Source organism: Salminus brasiliensis, chromosome 4, assembly GCF_030463535.1.
Source record: "Salminus brasiliensis chromosome 4, fSalBra1.hap2, whole genome shotgun sequence".
Lineage (NCBI taxonomy): Eukaryota > Metazoa > Chordata > Actinopteri > Characiformes > Bryconidae > Salminus > Salminus brasiliensis.
Window position 1 is genome coordinate 30,377,036 of NC_132881.1, and position 12,828 is coordinate 30,389,863.

The following is a 12,828-nucleotide window of genomic DNA, read 5'->3' on the forward strand; positions in this document are numbered from 1 at the left end:
CAAATCATCATAAAATGAGTCTAAAAAGGTCTCTATATGTTCTTACAAAGCAACAATGTAGTATTAATTGAAATTGTTTGTTGTAAGGAAATGCAGGTGATTAAAAAAAGAATATGATGTAGCATGATTATGCAAGGCGCAGCTGCAGGGAACTCTCGTTACGAACCAAGCAGGGGTTTTAAGCCTAAATTGACATGTTTATACTTGCAGCTTTGTTGGGTAAATATGTACTCTGTGTACTTTAGATGCCATTCTGGCATGTTAGTACTCTTATTTTATAGCTATAGTCAGGACGTCTGTTGTGTTTAGTGACCTTGTTTAGGCTGTGCATGCGCTAGACATACTTAGTGAGTCACTGCATGTGAATTATTACATCTCTTGATTCATGTACAGAATTCTCTGAGGCTTTCTGCCTGGCTTCACAATGAAGAGCTCATTTGTTTCCAAGTAAGATGCTTGGATGGTGTTATCAACATCTACACCAGCACTACTGTATTATTATGGCAGCCTTTTTGTCATTACTGTTGATAACAGAAATGTCTAATGAATGTTATCTGGATTAGCTTTTTTGTGTGATTTCATGTATTTGGCCAAAGGCCCCAAGTAATCTTTGTAGCAAAGCTCAGTAATTGCAAGTCGTTTTAAACAGTGGCAAGGACATATGTCTCACCCTGCTACAGAGGTACTCTAGCTTTGGTAGCCTGCTTGGGTTTGATTAATTTGGTGAGGCAGCATGTCAGTAAAGTGCAGTGGCCAGTTAATCTCTAACGCTGTCTTTTGGCATTGTGTCCCAGGAATGGGACAAAGAGAGAGGGATGTAGAGGTTTTTGTTGTGCCTTAGGGTGCAAAGCATTGAACGTGATACTTTTAATCACATGCACTCATGCCATGCCATTTATATACATCACATGTATTTAAAGCAGCATTATGCAGGAACTTGCATTTCTTGCTCCTGGGCTCACTCTACAGTTGTCACTAAAGAACCATCACTAAAGAATATGCTTATCACGTGCATTTTACAAGCTGTGAGATGCAGGACTGTGATTTGAAGTTGGATCTGAACCATGTGAACTGAGGCGGTACTAGATTTATACAAATATGATCTGAATATGATGCAGCTGTGATGTTATGCAGCATAATGCAGTTCTCGCAAGCATTGTCCTGCCCGCTTCACCAGAATTACACAGTGCAGTTTCTACCATGCCAAGCCCAGTGTAGCCTTTTACAGGTCAGTGGAGCATCAACAGGATTTTAAAGCTGCTATTTTAAGTTACAGAAGCTACATACTATTGCTGTAAGTAAAATTGTGAATACGTAAGATATTATTCCTAAAGGGCTTTGTTGTCTACTTAGAATATATCCTCAAACTAGTGCAAACTGTGTCCAGTGATAGCCTTGACCTAAAACAATGCTGGAAACAAAGCTCAGCGCTGATTCTTAGATACAAACATACAAAGCCTCTTACTCTTCTTCATAATTAAATTAAGTAAACCAATTATTTGGCAGTCCCCTGCTCATTTAGGGATTGCATAAAAAATTAAAGAAGGCAGAAAACACATTCACTGAAACATCCTGGATCTTACAAAAAACAACAAAAGCCCTTCCTAATAGCAGATGCAGGTGCACAGCAGTGGGTCCTGTGTTTATTAACTGAGCTCAGGCTGTGTCTGGCTGTGTTCAGTTGGAAATTTGAGCAGTTTGTTGTTCACAGATTTACAGAAGTTGTCAAGCACTAGTATGGGACCAATAAGTGACTCTGGCGCTGTTGGTTTGAGATATAAATGTGACACAGATCAAATATGTCCAAACAACCCAAATATAGAATGAAGGAACCATTATTCGGGGTAGCAAGGTGTAACCTCTCGAGCAGATTGTTTAAGGATATCACCAGAAAAAACACTGTGCTAACTGGGATCAGAATATAGCATGGTTCTGATTGAAGTTATTGCTGCAAAATGATGGAACTTTTCATTCCATATTTTGGTTGGATGTCTAAAATGACACTGTGAGCACTGATTGAGCCAAAACTAAAATGCAACAGTCTGTCAATTTATGCTTTGTTCCAGACCAAGGGAAACCAAGTAAAAGAAGTAAAAGATGTTAACATCGCCTTGCCTTTTTGTTTGGGACAAAAAATTGTCAGATTCATATAACAGGCCTATTTACAATCCTGTTATTTTGCCCCAGAATAAAAGACTGATACTGGTTTTCCTAGCTGGTTTATGGCAAATATGAAAGCTTGCAGAACCTGTATTGTACAGCACAGTTTTAAATTTACTAGTCTTACCAGATAGTGTTGCTGTCTTCCTGCTCCTGTGGCCTTTTTTGAACTAAATATGTGAACTTCCTTTACATATTACCATTTCACCAGTTTTAACAAGGACTTTCGCTAGTGGGCTGGGTGTAAGTCAATTTTGGGAGCGTAAATATAATGAGTCAAGACCACAGTTTCAACTTGCTATATTTATGCACATAAAATTTACACAACAGTGTTTGGAGTCCATGGTATGACACCTCCATGTTAAAGCACTGAGGCACCTTTGTAATACCTAGCCTTTCATGTCTTCAGGTTGAAGAACTGAATCTCAAATGGCTTCTTACTCTCTATGTAGGTAATGAAATCTGCAATCCATTGTGAGGTAGCTAGCACCACAATCTGGCCTCAGGGGACCAAACTAGTGCCATTTCAAATAGACATTGGCTAAGCAGTATAATTCTCATGCTCTCATTGTATAGCCCTGTTTTTGTTCCAAATGATATGAGACACTTAACCTGTTAAATCAATTAGAATTCTATCAAATATAGTACATAGCACAGTCATGAACATCATCACACCCCTAGGTCTAACTTTGACAGGACCATATCTTATAATGTTGTTATCTTTAATGTTGTACAGTAACAAATATGGCTCGGTCATGATTTATGGTTACATGACCATTTATATTGACACCTGTTTTTAGTGTTTTTAGAATATTAATTCAATGTCACCAAAAAAGATTTGACCTGTAATTAATACACTGCTGATTTATCATCAACATTTTATCCAAATAGGTCATTATTGTTTTGTCCCATTAACAAATGTTTGCGATACTGGCTACTGCTAACTGGTTAGCTTTGCTGCAGCAATTGTAGCAGCGGTTTGCAAGCCCACAACCTAGCTAATGTTAGCTTCATCACTTGCTTGGTCATTTCATGGTATTTGTCCATGCAACATTGTTTGCAACATATGGGTTTTGGCCACAAAGACCTAAAAATACAGTAGTATTATTTGGATCGCTGCATAATTCAAAATGCTAAGCTAGGTAGTTACACTCATTATTAGCCTAGCTGATACAAACCTATCATCTTCCCGATCTAAACTATAGTTTTATAAAAAAACTACTACTCAACCACTGTCATTCAGAAATAATGTGTGTCCATTATTTTGGGGGCAGAGCTTCTGAAGGTGCACTAAAAGATGGGGTGTATTTGTTTTGCTTTTGAGTTCAAATATTAACAATATTTCTTCAGAATTGCTGATTCACACTTTGTAGAAATTGAAGAGAAGTAAAAATGTGTGTGAGGAAAAAGTTTCTTTTTCTTTATAAAAGTTATTATCCTGTCAGGTTAGACAGCTCTGCTGAGGCTTCAAACATGTGTGTATGAAGAGTGTGTATGTGTCTGATCAGTTTGGTTGCAGGCTTGTTTATGGAAGCAGCTGAGAGTAAAATAACCTTAGTCATGCTCGCTCCATAATGCTGACCGGAATTTTTTCTTTTCGCGGTGACGTAGATGGCGAAGTGTGTGTCTGTGTTGGCCCTGCTCCTAGACTTTGGCTGATGATTGCTGGAGGTCCTCTGCATTTTGGCATTAGCAGATGTGTGTGGTGGCACAGAGGCGATGGAGGGCTGTAAGTTAAACAGACATTTACAGAGACCATATGGGCTTCTCTTAAAGATGACAAGGGCATTGAGACTTTCTCTCTTCTTTTATTGCCACTCATAAACTTAAACATAAAGTTGTCAGGCCTGAGGGCTTTATAATATAGAGTGACGGAGACTTGGAATACATAATCAACCAATTTCTTCTCTTCAAAGACTGCTAGAAGACTAAAGTTGTTGAAGATATTAATGTCATTAAGTATGTGTGTGTGTGTGTGCGCACGTGTGTGTGTGCGCACGCGTGCGAGTCTAATATGAGGTGTTGTACTTGGTTTCTATGCAAGATTAGTGTGTATGGATATACAGGCCAGGTTGAAAAGTGTGCCTATCGTCACTTTTGAAAACATCAACTGGTCCTTAAAATGTGTGAACATTTTTATTATGATATATATGAAGGGAAAAAGAGAGAGAGAGAAAGACAGATGTCTCTGTTTCGATTAAGAGGTGGGTTTAATGAACATGTTGGTGGGGGAGTGTCAGTCAGGGAGTGTGTAATTGACTGAAACTGATTAAATAAAACCAGTAACACTCTGTTTACTTTATGTGCACCAATTTGAGCAATAAGCTCAGTTCATGACTCACTTGAGACTTATTCTGACTCAGACTGCTGGGTGCTGTTCATTGACTCACACTAGTTAGCATTTCTCATGGTTGCAAAAAAAGACAGGAGAATTATTAATAAGAAGTCAGTGAAGTGAAATGCTGTGTTTATTGAGACGCTGGCTGTCAGGTCAACAAAAATAAAACTTAGAACTGATGTTTATTTATTTCAGTCATTTTAGTAGATTTTTGGTAAAAAAAAAAAACAACCCAAAAACAGCAGGTTCATCACAGCTCTTGTCGTCAAGCAGACAATGTTTGATTTCTTTAAAGATTTGTAGAGGAGCCAAAAATCATTAGACATATTTGTTTTTGACAGAAATGTACATATATTGCACCTGTTTATTAATTTTACTGACTAAAAGGCAGTGTGTGAGCCACACAGCTCCATGGGCCTGGGTTCGATTCGCACCCTTGTCTCCATCTGTAAGGAAATTACAGTATTCTCTCCTTTTTTAATCCAATATCCCAGAAACCTCACAGGGTAGGCAAGTCGGCTACACTAAATTGGCCCTAGGTGTGACTGAGGTTATATATATAGTTGAATGGGGAATTTCTGCCTCATGCCCAATGATTGTGGGTAGACTCTGGATCCACCGCAGACCTGACCAGGAAGAATGAGATAACAAGATGAAGGAAAAAATGAAGGGTTAGAATTCCCTCATATTTACTGTGTACGAAAAAAAGCTGTTTTGATTAACAACCACCATCGCAAAGAGTGCCAACAGTTCTGGGTGGCATTGTGGGCTGTGTGTGGTTTGGATATGATTACTGTGTGGTCAGTTTCTGCTTTCCTGTGCAACCACCTTAAACTGTCTGGTAGAGGCAGATAGAGGCAGCTGTACAGTGTGTAATCAGAATGTCCTCTAGCAGGTTTCACTGTCTTTTCAGGGTGAACTACTCAGCATTAGCAGAGGGGTGGATGTGGGGGAGGGGTTATGGTTGCCTGGTGGCCATAGGGAGCTGCAGGCTTTATGTTTTCCACTTATCATTTTCATTCCCAGACTGTTGTCTCAATTTCAATAGATGCAGGACTGAATAATATGCCAGCTTTCATGTTTTAGTGAGTGGGTGTAAATATGAATTTAGGTTGAAAAAGTAAAGCTCTGTCAAACAGTGTGGTTTTTTTTTTGGGGTGGCGAGGGTGGAAAGCTTTGCAGTTGTGAGCAGAGAGTGGGTGAGGTACAAACAGCCTGTCGGTCTCAAACAACATGTCTTGTCTCAGAACTTTAACTGATCTTTTACAATTTAACCTGCCATGTTTTCTGAGAAAGCAGCAAAGACTATAACCCAGATTATCCAGAAAAATCTAACCTGTACTGTGATACCTTACTCCTGTAACTAGCAGTAAAAAAGTCTGTCTTGTGCCACTGTCGCCTTTCTGCGGGTTCCGCCCAGACAGGATAGCCTTTGTTCAAAGATCAACAAGAGTTTATCCTTCTGTGTAACTGTGGGAGTAACTGTCTCTGCTGTCCAGGGAGGGGAATGCTGTGAAGATTTTATTGCATTCTCTGCCCCTCTTGCCCTCACGCCTGAAATTAGGCATGGTGCCAAAAGGTCCATGATAATCTGCTCCAGAGAGACATTTGCACATCTGTGTCAGCAATGGGTGCATATTAAACTAGCAGGGACTCTCCACAAATATTAGGATATAATATATATATGTATATATATATATATATATATATATATATATATATCAATGTGACCTGTCTAAATGACACCTTACAGAGTCAGAGTCTTAGCAATACCTTCATTTGCAGGAATTACAGCTTGCAAATGCTTTTGTAGCAGCTAAAAGTCTTTCAGTTCTTGATGTTGAACTTTTGTTCCACACAGAAGGCCTCTAGTTCTGAGATATTCTTGGCTTATCGTGCATGCACAGCTTGATTAAGGTCTGTGCACAAATTGTCTATAATTTCTATCGAAATATTAATATTAAGTACAATAATACTTGCAGAAACCTGCAAAGCCTTAGGCCTTAGATCTTAGGCCATATATTTAATATTTTCTTATATATTCACTTATGACATCTGTGTAGCTTTACCTACAAAAATATAAAAAATATTGCATCACCATTTTCACTCTGTCCCTTAGAATTACGGTTCCTTTAAGACTGATATATGCAAACTCTCACTGTTGTGATTGGCTGCCGACATGAATGGGTTGAGCTGAACAATTAGCTTGTATGTAAATATGTTCAGAACAGGCTGTTTTTGCGGTATATGTTCCACATATAAATGGATTGATCACAGAGCAAATTATACATTTTGAAATATTAACAATGTTTTTATGTTAAAAATTAAGAAAATATGTTTTTCTTTATATACAGGCTTTTTAAACACCATGTGAAAGTGCCCAGTGGCCTTACATTGTGTAAACGTTTTAGGATGCATGAAAATTTTTAAATATACATACATATAAATCCAATGCACATATACTCATATATACACATATGAACATACTGTATTTGTGCAGAAGATAGATGCTCATGCCACCACAGTGACAATATAAACTAAAACACTAGAAACAGAACCTTTGGCATCCTTTGCCTGTTTGTTTTGTTCCGGTTAAACAGACACACTCCCCACACACTCGCGGACACAGTGATAGGCTCAGTCTAATCAAAACATAGATTAGAGGAGACAACACAAAGCATTATAGCTCAGACACAAAATCAATCAGGTGATTTGGAACCAGACCAACGAGGGAGATCACACACACACAGAACTCTCTAAAGCACAGCAGGAAAAGCAAGAAACTCAAGCAAGAGACAGACTTCAATTGTTAGGCCATTATTATAGAATCTTTAAAACAAGAGTGAGGGATTTCTGAAATGCCAAATTATAGTTTTCACTTTCATTTGGGCAGTTGAACAACTATATATAGCATTTTGCCTTAAAAAAACCATCACTTTCAGTGATGGTTTTGTATCACTCAGCTTGTCCAGAAATGCATGTGTAATGTGCATAACATTGACCAATTGTAGGGGCAGCCCAGAATCAGTGTGTTTGTGTGTGAGTGTGTGAGAGAGATTACACTATATAAATAACATCTTTTTAGTGGGAATATATCACTACTTCTGTACATCTACAATGGCTTCACACTCTGTGTGCTAACTGTGGCGAACTCAGTTCATTCAATTCTAAACTGACACTGAAGAGAGGCATTTGATTTAGCAGTGGCTATAATATGGCTATAATAGTAACCGCTTGCTTTTGTTTAGAAGACAGTCATAGTCTGCTAAAGTAATTTTCAATAATTGCAATCCTTTCAAGCTGAGTAATTTGGGACTAGATTACTGTTTTCAGTGTTTTAATGATAGGCACTGATGCAAGAACAAACAATCAGCCATTAGAAGAACTGTAATCTTGGACTCCTGCGGGTCATGCTGGGCTCAGTTTGCAGTAATTAAGCAGATAAATTCATGTTGTGATATGTGTTGAATATACCAAAAAGACAACTACATATATATATATTGTTGTATTTTTGGTATATATATCTATATATATATATATATATATATATATATATATATATATATATATATATATATTGTGCTGGTCACATATTTTTTATTAGAACTGTTTGCAAATGATATGCAATTTTATATCTGGGGTAACAGGGAGGGTTGACCAGAACATTGGAACAGACATGCAATATAGATATGATTTAAATACATATTCTACAGAACATAGAACATCTGTAGTGTAAAAATTGACTTTATAATGGTTAATACTTACAAAAAGGGAGTCATTTAATTAATATTTTGTGTACACATTTTGCCTAAAATTTACATTTGGAACATTATTTGGGTATATGTGTATATGTATATGTATAAAGCAATGATAATTATGTAATGAAAATGTTATTGCTGTACTGGGGTTAAATCTGAGGTTAACTCCAATATTCAGGTTCATGAGACATGCATTTTAAATGATGTGATTCATTACTCTGAGAGAACATGTAGACCAATAGGTCATATCTTGCTGCACTTGAATATGATTATGTGGTGGTGTAAATACAAGTCTGCTTCCATGGTGTAATGTTTTGCTCATGAATAATTTTATACATTTTTTGAGAGAGCCCTGTTTGATACTGGGGAGATCAACACAGCATAACCCCATAGAAGCAGTCCTTGTGCAGGCTTTTATGCAGTGCTTTAATTTGTTTTGATACGTGACTATGAATCCAGCATGAACAACTTCAAACCAGCTCTGAAATGATCACATTTAATGTGTGGGGGGTAAAGGTATGTAGAGTGATGAAACATCAGGTTCTTGGTTCTTCAAGCTGTTAAATAAGGCTGTTGGTGTCAGTGATCTTCAAAAGCCTTGCAGTGTGTGAGGTAATTTTTGTGAAATGTCATATTTAAGTTTTAAACAGATAAAGTAAGGCAATACCATCTGCATCTCTCAAGTCATTAATTTCTAATAAGACTTTATTAATTCATGAGAGACAGGTGGCATCTATTAGAAGTAAATGATGTAGTCGTTCTGAATGTCACGCACATTTGTAATAATACTTTAAGAAGTTAATTTAAAGTCACGGACTGATATCATTAAACAAATAACATATGTTAGCAATTAATTTGATAAATGCTTAATTTAAGTGAGACAGAAAGTAGAAGAAGGTGGCTCTAATATTTGAACTATAGATAAACTCTATATGTTAGTGATAAGATGTGCAATAGCGTATACAAAAAGACTACAGATTGGCTGAAATTTGAATAGAGCTCTTCATGCGCTTCCTGACCAGCATGTTCAATGTACAGTAGACCTATTTCTGTAGTACTCAACTCATCTTAATGAAGAGTGTGCATGCCTCCATTCCTTTTCCAGCATATTTCCATTTTCTATGTCTGTGTCTCCTGTAACTACTCATTTAAATATAAAATAGTCTTGTATTTGTGTGAATGACTCGGTATGAGTAAAAACATGTGCCCGGACTCTGGAGTGGTGCATCTGTCTAAGTGTTGGCCCTATCAGCAGGTTCGATCCTATAGCTATCCATGGCTGGGAGTCCCAGAGAGCATAATTGGCCTTGCTCTAGCTGTGTGGGAGGATGGCGCTTCATCTCCCCTCATCATTGCAATGCTAGCCAGCATGGGCGTCTGTTAGCTGATGTAACAGAATTGGAAGTTAGTGTTCTTCAGCAATCTAGTATCTTTGCATTAGTGGCAGTTTTAGCTGTGTTGAAAATGAAAAATTGGGAACAAAATTAGGGAAAGATAGAAAATATGAGACCTTGTGTACATGCAGTGACCCTTGCTGTTTTTTGTACTAGGTGTAGTGGATAATATGAACTTAACTACCATCTGGAATTTGTGGGTCTTTCATGTTATACTGCATTCTTGCCAGCAGATAATAGTGAATTAACACTGACTTCCATACACTGAGGGGTGGTGCTTTTGATGGAGGTTGGAGTGATTTGAAAGTAATAGAAATCCATTTGGACACAAATGCCATCTTCTAGACTTACAAAAGTTATATGGCTGATGGGCAAGCAGGGATCACACTTTTTGTGCAATGTTTTACTGAATGCGTGTTTTACTGAATGCTAAAAAACGATAGGTATCAAGCTTCTTGAGTCTCTACAGGTTTTTGGTACTTTTGGTTAATTGCAAACTGCTGTTGAAAGGGCCATTTTAGTTGTATGATAATAAGCACCAACACTGTTGACATTCATCATGACCTTCTTAGCTGTAATACGTACCTGCGGAAATGGAGTGAAGTTAATTCCTCCTCCTGATTAAAGTCAGTGGTGAAGTCAAGATGTTTCGTCAGTGCAGTTGCTAATACCACTGAGTTAAATAAGCCAAGTAATTACCTGAATTTTCTCATTAAGAGCCAAACATCAGCTGCAGATTCTAATTTCAACACTGCGATTGCATGTTGCTTTCTCTGTGCGCCAGGAAGCCATTCTCCTTTTTAAACATATCATCAGTCTAATTTCTTCTTCCTGACTTGAGCTAACGCGAAATGTCGTATATCATGACTTCTTAGTAATCAGAGGCTGTAGGCCAAAAGAAATCTAATTATGCCAATTAGCTCTGGCTGCTTTTTAAGAAATAAGTCATCTTTTGAGCCCTGAATGTATCACTTGGAAAGGCTCATAGCCTTGGCTTGTCTGAGGTAAATCTTATGGCAGTGTAATATTCGCTACAGCTCCTTTATGCGGATCCAACCAGTGTAAAGTAGCTTTCATTTCCTTTAGCAAAGCAGTGGGCTGCAGGCAGAGAGCAAAGGCGGTAATGTTGGCAGTGTACTGTGGTCCAAGAACACAGAGACACACAGAGACATGTCAGATTAAAGACAAACATGTAGCCCTCACATGGGGTTTTGATTGTGCAGTGGTTGTTATTGTTTATCCAGCCATGGCATGAACACACTAGCTTTCAGTCTCTGAGTAAAGAAGGACGAGCTGGAAATGCTGGAAAGCTTGTGGTGCTCTTTGTGTTCCCCTTGGCCAAGTTACCTGTTCATTCATCATTCTGCTTTGTAGGGAAGAGAGAACCATGATGCTTGTATGTCCCTCTGAGCCAGATGGTGCTCTGAAGCGGCAAAGTCGAAACTCTGTCAGCTCCAGCCTTTCCAAATTTGTCACATTTGTTCTGGTTCACGGTTCATGGTTGACTTCCATGCAGTAGTTTGATTCATGTTCTAAATTTGTATTTGATTTATTCTAATGATTTTGCTGCGCTTCATGAACCTAATAACATCATTCCTATAGTACTCTAGTATTTATTAATGTAACTTATTTATTTACTTATTTCCTGCATCTTTCCTGCATTCCTGCAACAAAACATCACTGGGCAGCTCAACACGTTTGCAGGAGAACACTAACTGCTGATTCTCTTTCATCTGCTAACAGATGCCTTATGTTGACTAGCATCACGCTGAGTGGTAGGGCCATCCATGGATGGGTGTTGCCTTGCTGAAGAATCTCCCAATTATTGAGCTAAAGCTAAAGCCAAAGTTGTTGTTTACAAGAAGCATCAAGAAGTACCTGGGTTTAAACCCAGAACCTCCTGGTTGCTGGCTCTCTTGCTCACATTTTCATTCGGTTGGTAGAGGTGTTCACCGCTAATGGCAGATCTACAGGTTATTAAATTCACGGTTCACTTACTTTTTCTAGCCTGCACTATGGGTGTTTACTGATTAGGATCAATACAACAGTACAACTGTTTGTATATTATTATTTAGTTAGATTGTGTTAGTCTATAATTGACTAAAATAACAAACCAACCACATTTAATTAGTAATCAATGCAGAAAACTCTGCAAATTTCTGTCCACAGAACATATTCTTCTGCCTGGAATCTCCACTTCTACATGAAAGAAATGGCATTTGAAATGTGGCATTTATCGGTGATCTACAAGCGTGAAATCTTTTGTAATAAATTTGACCATTCTTTTATTATTACTGACAACCGCTATGACCTCTAATAATTAAATAGGGGAAGACTGATGTTAAGAAGTCTCTAACAGGCTAGCCTGAACAAAGGAGAAATTTAACAGTGTTTCAGTGTCAGTAGGTTATTTATAATGCCTTATGTCCTGGGACTTCATATTCCAGATGAATAGCTCTATCTGGCATGAGAAGTATGCCTGTGTTGGCAGTGATTTAGGATGTAAAGATTTAGCATGGTGAGCCCCTGTGTAGAGGCATCACTCCCATAGTTTGTTTTAGGGAGTCCTTGCAAGGTCGATGTCCCGCACTTAATCAGGTTCTAGCACTATGTTTGTTCTAATCAAGGTAATTGGCTTGTCTCTCAGGGGAGGACAACAAGAAAAGCAGACTCTCGCTCTTCTTGGGACATGTTTGGAAAGTAAAAGCATCAAATTTGGTTCACCTTATGTAGAAAACTCTTCAAAATATGTATTAAGCCTCTTACTTTGCCTGCCCTCAAATCATGGATTTTATTCAGTTTACAGTGGAGGCAAAAGATAGGCTTGAAATACACTGAAAATATTCTTAGACAGGGTGAAACATGGTAAATGGAACAAAATCACTACTCTTATAGTGACTAAACCTTCCATAAGCAGTGTCAGCTTTAGAGATAATGTTTGCTAGTGGCATGTTTCCTAGAAACAGTCGTAACATTTCAGTGGAAATAAACAAGCCTGGTATTGACAGCTCTGACCTCAGTGTGCAGAACTAATTCAAATTCTGCATTGCATGGGTTGATCATGGATTTGCCCAAATGTTTAATTTATGATTTAGGTCAGAGGGGAATATTGAGAGTCACAGGGATTGTTTTGAAGAAACTGCAATACAGCAGACAGAATCACTGTATTTCAACCTGT